The sequence below is a fragment of the Macaca thibetana genome, chromosome 1 (genome assembly GCF_024542745.1).
Source record: "Macaca thibetana thibetana isolate TM-01 chromosome 1, ASM2454274v1, whole genome shotgun sequence".
Taxonomy (NCBI): domain Eukaryota; kingdom Metazoa; phylum Chordata; class Mammalia; order Primates; family Cercopithecidae; genus Macaca; species Macaca thibetana.
In genome coordinates, this window is record NC_065578.1 from 104511003 (window position 1) to 104520202 (window position 9200).

At 35.9% G+C, this 9200-nt stretch overlaps 1 pseudogene; it reads right to left on the minus strand.

The window, feature by feature from the left end:
* Positions 1 to 3901: 3901 nt before the first annotated feature.
* LOC126943876 (60S ribosomal protein L21-like) lies at positions 3902 to 4439 on the minus strand (annotated as a pseudogene).
* Between the last annotated feature and the right edge of the window lie 4761 nt (positions 4440 to 9200).

A 9200-nucleotide genomic window follows, 5' to 3' on the forward strand; every position in this document is an offset into this window, starting at 1 on the left:
ATGTTTTCTCAAGGCTGTGGGGTTCTACAATCAGCTAGTGGCAAGTCTAGCCAAGTTTGTGTTCTTCCCTTCAGGATAGCGACTTCTCTCAGACCCCAGGTAGGTCTAGGGGTACCATACAGGATTCAGGTACTAGAGTCAAAAAACTTAAAAGTCTACCTGGTATTTCATTGTTCTTTGGCTGTGCTGGAGTTCAAGCCACAGTATGCAGTATGCCCCACTCTATCCTCTCCTTTGCAAAAACAGAGGACCCTCACCCATAGCCACCACCAACACAAGCCACAGAGAATATTGCCAGACTATGCCATGTTTTCCTTAAAGCCCAAGGACTCTTAAGTCAGTTTGTGGTGAATGCTGTCTGTGCTAGGACTCACCCTTCAGAGAAGTGGGCTCCTCTTTGGCCCAGGGAAGGTCCAAAAATGCCATCCAAGGGCCAAGTCCTGGAGTCTGGTACCCCAAGAGCCTATTTGGTGCTCTGCCACTCTGTGGCCATGCTGGTACCTAAGGTGCAAGGCAATGTCCCCCTAACTTTCCCCTCTGCTTTTCCCAAGCATAAAGACTTTCACCACACTGCCCCCACCCCAAGCTGATAATATGTAGTCTCACCTGAAGCCAAGAAGTCTCGAGGCTCATCCAAGGCCCTTGACATTGTGCATAGGTATCACTGCTGTTTATTCAGTGCCCAAAGGCTCTTCAGCTAGCAGGTGATGAATGCTGCCAGGACTGGGTCCTTTCCCTCAAGGGAGTGGGTTCTCTTATGACCCAGGTGTGTTTAGAAATGTTGTCTAGGAGTTAAGGCCTGCAACATGGGTCTCATGATGCTGAACTGTGCTCTCTTCGACTGTAGCTGAGCTGGTATACTAGATGTAAGACAAAGTATTTCCTACTCTTCTGTCTCCTCTCCTCAAGCGGAAAGGGGTCTCTTCTGGAGCCACAAACTGTGAAGCCTGAGTTTAGGGGAGGGCTGATGCCAACATTCCCTTAGCCTCTCCAGCTGGTGTCTCAGTAGGTTGCATACCTCCTTATTTCACTGTCTCTAGGCCCAGTTCTGCAGTAGGATGCACCTAAGAGTTGCAGTCCTTATGGCCTAGACTGTCTTTCAGGTTTACTTAGAGACGCAGAGCACATTAGCCATTAGTGGCTAGGTTTGCAGCAACTCAAGTTCTGATCCCTGGGATTGGGGATTCGCCTCTGGCTAGCGCTGGTTTAAATGAGTTCTCTGTTGGCAGGGGTCAGTAGAATTTGGCTTGGTTTTTCTTTCTGCTCTAACAGGACAACATTGGGTTCAATGACTCACAATTGTTGTGCTTCTCCCACCACCCAAAGACGTTCTTTGCACCACACCACTTTGCACGATTACTTTGTTTACATAAATGTAATATGGCTATAAATCCTCTTCCAGTGACATCTTATCTGGGACTATGCTTTTGGTATCTTCCAACTCTGTGACCCCTTGTATGTCAGCATGCAACTCTGTGACCCCTTGTTAGTCACATATGCTTTCCCAAACCATGTGTTTTCTTCATGTTCAAATCTTTCATAATTTGAACAATGTATACTACTCTAACAGCATCACAAGCAATCTTTTTAGCTAAATATTCTAGCCAGTTTTAAATCATCACAATAGAACTTGTATATAAAATACAGACCACTCTGTTTCTAAATATGTATACAAAACAAATAGAAAATAACAGTTTACTGGTACTAACAATTCATACTTTAAATAGAACACTTTATGATGAAATTTTGCTGTAAACAATAACTCATAGTTTAAATGTAGTAGTGCCATATTCTCTGTATAACTTATGGGTGTGGCACTCTCAGGGAGGCAGTGGAGAATAAAGGAACACTCTAGAACTCTATAGAGTTTCTGGAATACTCATTCATTCATTTATGCAACAAATGTTTATGGTAGGTACCAGAATAAATTTTAAAATTACAAAAATAATTGTCTGTCATGGAGCTTATATGGCAGTAAATAGGAAAAAGCAAAATTAAGAAAAATAAGTAAACAAAAAAGAGAGCTGTGTAAGTTCTATGTAGAAAAAATAGAGCCAGAAGTGTAGAAGTATAATGAAATGTGAGGTAGGATTTATAGTTTCAGGTAGAGGAAAAAAAGCCCTCTCTTGGGAGGTGGCACTTATATTAAGACCTGAAGAATATGAGGAGATGAGCACTGTAAGTATCCAGGAAAAGAAGCTCTCATAAAGAGGAAATACCTTAACAATAAAGGCCCTGAGGCGTAACTATGCGTTACATGTTTGCATAAGGAAGTAGGCAATTATAGTTACAGAAAAGTAAGAATGAGAGAAAATAGTAGCATGTGAGGCTAGACGAAGCAGGGTATTCCATGGTTAAAGCCTGACATACCATGGGAGGATATATCTTTGTAAGGTGAAAATTTGAAGGGATCCTGCTGAGTTAATCTATGTGAGAAATGATAATGTCTTGGAACAGGGAGACAGCAGTTGATGTATGGAAATTTAAACGACTAAGGAAAATATTTTGAAGTAGAGTTTATAGATATTTCTGATATACTGGGTGTCATTTTTAAAAGAGTAAGACAGATGTCAGTAATGACTCAAAAGTTTTTAACTGGATAAATGAAGTTACTATTTACTGAAAGACAAGCCTCAAGTGTTCATTTGGGCCAGGCCCATAAGATTCTGAAGTAGAGATGCTGACTGAGCGGTTTTATAAATGAGTCTGAAATTTAAAGAGAGATCTTTGTGTCTAGTTTAAAGGGTATAGTTGGGTGTAAAATAAACATTTTTGAAAGCACAAAATAAACGGGAAGAGGAAACAGTGTCACAGTTCTAGGGATTGGGTAATCATGACATAAAGCACAAAATAAGTCCGGATAAGAAATTGATATCAATACTCACAATGTAAAAAATGTGTTTATGTCTTGGGTGGAGGAGTATGGAAGTGGGAGCAAAGGTAACATGGTTTAGACCGAAAAAAAAAAAAAGATGACTTAATTGCTTGCTTTGATTAGTTTCACCACCACAGAGACTGGCTGTCTGCAGTTAAGTGATTGAACATCTCATGCCATGATGAAGCACTTATTTCATTTTATAAAATATTAGCTTATTCTCAGTAATGTTTTAGTTTAGTCACGCTAGCTGTACATGTTTTAGAATTTGTGAATTTGACAATCATATCTTCCCTTTGTATAACAGAGGTCTTCTGCTTCAGTATCAATATTAATTATGTAAACAATAACCAGTTTCAAAAACTTTCTACTCCATACATTTCAGAATATAGCAAAATTATTGTTTTTCCCAAAACACAATGCTCTATAAAATTTTTACTGTTTGTCATAGATTGCAAATTGTTTTATCTTCAATGTTGAATATGTTAACTGAATTAGTAATAGCATCATAAATAACATCAAAAATGTCATTTTTGTCTAAAAAGTTACATCTCTAGAGATTTTTTCTCTAAAGATTTAATTCCATGAAATAGATTGAAAATCAAATTATTATAAGAATCTAGCCGGGCGCGATGGCTCAAGCCTGTAATCCCAGCACTTTGGGAGACCGAGACGGGCGGATCACGAGGTCAGGAGATCGAGACCATCTTGGCTAACACGGTGAAACCCCGTTTCTACTAAAAAAAAATACAAAAAACTAGCCGGATGAGGTGGCGGGCGCCTGTAGTCCCAGCTACTCGGGAGGCTGAGGCAGGAGAATGGCGTGAACCCGGGAGGCGGAGCTTGCAGTGAGCCCAGATCCGACCACCGCACTCAAGTCTGGGCGACAGAGCCAGACTCCGTCTCAAAAAAAAAAAAAAGGAATCTAATTTCGACTTGAATACCAGATAACACTGTTATAAACTTGAATAATACATCTTTTAATGGATTGTATATATATATATTTTTTTCAGCCCAGAAGTCTTTTATTTATTTATTTTTTTAACACCTATTATGCCATGAATTCATAAGGAATAGGTTCCAGCAGCTCAGGCTCCTTCCCATTGGTTCTCACAAAGTGTGTTTCTCTGGGTGGAGCAGGCTGGCGCTTCAGTGGAACCCAGGTACCGTTCTCTTTGGCTTCTTTGTTTTTCTGATCATTTTCCTTCACGCCTTTCAGGAAGCTATCTCAGCTCTTAGAGTGCTTAATGTGCTCAATACGCACATTAATTCTCTTGGCAAGAATCTTGCCCTTAACTTGTTTGTTTACAACAATACCAACAGCATGTTGGGTAACGTTGTAGACTCTCCCAGTTTTGCCATGGTAACACTTGTGGGGCATTCCTTTTTGAACAGTACCCATTCCCTTGATGTCTACGATATCACTTTTCTTATAGATTCGCATATACGTGGCCAAAGGAACAACTCCATGTTTTCTAAAAGGCCTAGAGAACATATATGGGGTGCCTCTCCTCTTTCCCTCTGTGTTCGTCATTTTGGCGAATTACTGGAAGATGGCGGTTCCGGCCCGGATTGTATATTCTTAATGTGTAAACACTTTAATAATGATTGCTTCATTTTCGTAAAAGGCAAGAAAACCTGGACAAAATAATAAAGAAATCTAAAAAAATATTTTGATCTAAATGAGAAAAAATGTCTACAGAGACATTTGTATATGCACCTTTTTAAGCCGCATGCTTTCAACAACATTTTGACAGAGTACTCTGAAAAAACAGTAATTTATTTTAAAAAATATATTCCAGTATTTCTTCAGTAGATTTTGTTTCATATGTTTGAGAACATACTACACCTGCCATGATGGATGAAAAGTGGAATAAAATACGTTGCACATTTTGAAATAAAAGTAATTGCAGACTTATACTCTATCACAAGTTACTAAATCCTCAGAGTACCAGTATTCAGACTACCGTCTACATATTGTACATTTGTACATGTGTACATATTTTGCTGAAACAATAATTAACAATTTTTGAATGGGCAAAAGCTGGAAGCATTTTTCTTGAAAACTGGCACAAGATAAGGATGTCCTCTCTCATTTTACTCTTATTCAACATAATATTGGAAGTTCTGGCTGGGGCAATGAGGCAAGAGAAAGCAATAAAGGGTACTGAAATAGGAAGAGAGGAAGTCAAACTGTCTCTGTTTTCACATGACATAATCCTATATCTAGAGAACTCCATCATCTCAGCTCAAAAGTTTCTTAAGCTGGTAAACAATTTCGCTACAAATTCAAACATCTGACAGCATGACTTTATAGCATAACAATAGAACCACTGCCTTGTACATAAAGGCACTGGCAGGGGCAACAGTGTTAAATACTTTTTTGATAACTACTTAACACAAGAAAAGATTAGCTCTCTGAGAACATATAGAGGACAATGAGCTTATTAGAAATATGTGGAAAATTTTAAAATGAGGAAAGGGGGAGGAATCAATTATACATGAATGGGGCAATTGCATATATTTTAGAAAAATAGCAAGTATATGTTGACAGGTAAGGTAATAAAACTTTAAAAAATCAATTTCATGTAGTTTTAGGTTGAAAATATTACTATTTTTTTACATTCCTGATTTTTCAACATGAGGGATACAATTGAAAAGATTGGTTGACATGTCAAGGTTGCATATAATTTAGTAGCACTGCTGTAGAGGTAAATAAGCAACTCTGGAGCAAAATTGCCAGGGTTTAAATACCAGCTTTACAACCTACTGTTATTTATTTTGTCAAAGTAGTTATCTCTGCATTTCTCACAAACCCCATCTGAAAAATGGCTGTAGTAATAGTAATAGTGGAAAAATAGTCTTTGCCTCATAGGATTTGCAGAAACATCAAATTATTTAAAATACGAAGCACTTAGAACATGCCTAGCATAAATGGAAGCATCAAAGTGTTAGCTACTGTTATTAGTTCTTAATATATGGAGTATTCATAAACTAAACTTATACCTGCATATTTAATGACTTAATATATCAACTATTGTTTTCTTGTAGTCAAAGAAGATAGAGTATATCTGTATGAATAATACTGGACAAGAATGTATCCAAAATTTGCATAAAGAGATCCAGTTGAAAATCATTATTTTGACACCTTTGGTAACTATTAAGACATTGTTAAAAGACTATGAATAGAAAAAAAAAATTAAAAGTGTCCATTTAAAGAAAACAAAAATAAAGGACATGTTTTTCAGGCAAGGTTGCAGTGTTCTTGAGAAAAATCTGCTAACTAGGCACTACACCAGATTTTTTGCTCAATACAGGGTCTTGTCATTATAACCATTTTCTTTTAAACTCTCATTTACAACATACTGCAAAATATTATACCCTTTGTTTATAATTGGGCATCAGTTTACAGTACCCAGAGGCAATGATGCAGGTGACTTGTTCTCAACCTCATCTGCCTTTCTTTCAGAATTGTTTATTTCATCTTTTAAATCTCAGGTCTATAAAGAATTTGGAAGTCCTTCACAAAGGACAAACAATAATTTTTAAACATGAACTAGTTGATGTGTTTTTATTTAAATGTATGAAAATATAGAATCATATAAAATGTTTGTAAGAAACATATAATGTTTACTCAAGCCAAAATTGGATTAATGCAGTGGCATAACTATCATCAAGTGATTTATATATTCTGTGACAGAAAAATCGACATAAATATTAGTTTGCAATCCCAAATTTCTTATATTCATTTTATAAGATAATTACATTAAGGATGATTCAAACCGTGCCTATCAAGCTATTTCTATCTGAAATATATAGATTCCCTCAAAAACTTCATTTTTATATTAAACTTAATTGAAATAGAGGAAATGATAGGAATAGAAACTTTCAAAGGAGAAAAATCTGAATACAAATACATAAAAATATATTTAATTCACTAGTTATGAATTAAATACACTGAATAAATCACGTAACATTGTATAACCTTGAGAATGGTGGAACTGCTTTCTAATCAGGAGTCAATATTAGGAGTAGGGGAAGGCACAGGGAGTGAAAGCTCATACAGCTGCTGCAGGCATATTTACTTAAAACCATTTTGAAAGGAAAATTTGCAATCTAGAAACTCTGAACAAAGGGGATTGTGAATTTCATTCACGTCGCAGAGCAGTGCCCTTCACGTAGACAATAATGATGCAAAATTGTGCAGTAGAGAACCCGCACAGCAGAACACAATATCTCTTCTGTGTTGTTATGACTCAACAATTTCAATTTCAGTTATATTCTCAACCTAGAAGGGAGAAACTCTGAGATGTGTGCTCTTATATATGAAGATTAGCTGAAATTTGGAAGCAACTTAAGTGATCTTAAAATAGAGATATATGTTTGTGCATGATGCATCTAATTGATAATATAAAGAAAATAAAAAATTATATTAATATCTTTAGTATTATTAATATATGAAATAAAAACATATTTAAAAGTAGAAGGGAAGGCTTTCTAAAAAAATGGTTACCTCTGGTTAGGATGGGAAGAAAAGGAATCTATAGAGGTTTTTATGATGTATCTCAACTATTACTGTAATTGTTAACTGTTTCAGAGAATATTTGAGGCAAATATTTAAAAACTAACATTTGTGGCCATGCGGTGGAGGGGGGTGGCTCACACCTGTAATCCCAACATTTTGAGAGGCCAAGGAGGGCGGATCACCTGAGGTCAGAAGTTTGAGACCAGCCTGTCCAACATGGCGAAACCCCATCGCTACAAAAATGCAAAAATTAGCCAGGCATGGTGGCACATGCCTGTGATCCCAGTTACTCAGGAGGCTGAGTCAGAAGAATCTCTTAAGCCCAGGAGGCAGAGGCTGCAGTGAACCATGAGTGCACAACTGCACTTCTGCCTGGGTGACACAGTGAGACACCGTCTCAAAAAACAAAACAAAACAAAAACACAATGACAGTTGATAAATATTAATGGTGGTTAAAATAGTGTTCAGTTTATCATTCATTCCATTATGTTATTTTGCTTGTTTGATATTTTTATTTAAAAAGCGAAAAGGGAACTGTTATTACAATGAGCAGCTAGTATTTAGTTTGCTTGAAAAAGTGAAAGAAAAGACAGATATTATATTTTCTTTATATTTCTCACATTTGATTCTTTACTTAAAGCTTTGGTTCCTATTTTTTCTTATCATAGATAATATTTTATTGAGTTAAAATTGAGCTAATTATGTTATTTTTATTTTTAATTTTATATCTACCTATCATATGATCAATTGGAATTTACAGATCATAAAATAATAAGTAGTTACAAAATTAATCTTTACATGGTAAGATATTTGGTTAGCTATCTGTTAAATTTTAATCAACTTAAACCTTGACCATATTAAAAGAACTGGATGGTGCATATATTAATAAATTCAAGCAATAAATAGTTATTAAACACTGAATATAATTATAAACTTTGCCAGGGGAAAATATCGTCAATTTAGGATAGCATTATTCTTTTCCTTTATCAATTTTTGGTGGATAACAAAAGCAAATAAAACACAGAGTTAACTTCTTAAAACAGTATTTATTATTATTCACATAACAATGGGTCATATTGGCGTTCTACTGACCTGAACCAGCTTTAGTTTACTTCTGTTGATTGTTGTTGGGTTGGGGACATTTTTCTGTGCCCTGCTAGTGGGAAAGTTGAGAGCTTCCTAGTCTAGGATGTCTTCATTCATATATCTTATATATTAGTATGACTGTTAGTTGAAATAATGGGTTAACTGGACTCTACATCATGAATTCTCCAGCAGAGTAGCCTAGATTATGGTGGCAGTGTTCTAACATTAGCAAGAAGGTGAGCCTTAATGTGGAAGTCCTTTTTATGTCTGTGCTTGCATCACAATTGCTTGCATCACATCAGCCAAAGTAAGTTAGGTAGCCAAGCTCAGATTCTGTGTTGAAAAAAAAAAAAAAAAAAAAAAATTAAAGGCTGTGATGATAGGAAATATGATCAAATTAAGACCATTGCTGCATTCATTCCACCACACTAATGTACTGTTATAAGAACACGCATTATTAATTTATTTAGAAAATACTTATTAGAAACTATTTTATTCAAGGAGATCTCCAATGAAGCAGATTGCACATTGAAAAAAATGCAAATTAGAAAAAAATACTCTGCGAAAATGGTTTATAATTCAGTGTAAGAGACAGAATACTACTACATAAACAAATGAAAACATTATATTGAATAGTGATAAGTGAAATGTCAGGATAAGAAAAAAAATGACGAGTTGATGGGTGCAGCACAGCAACATGGCACAAGTATACAT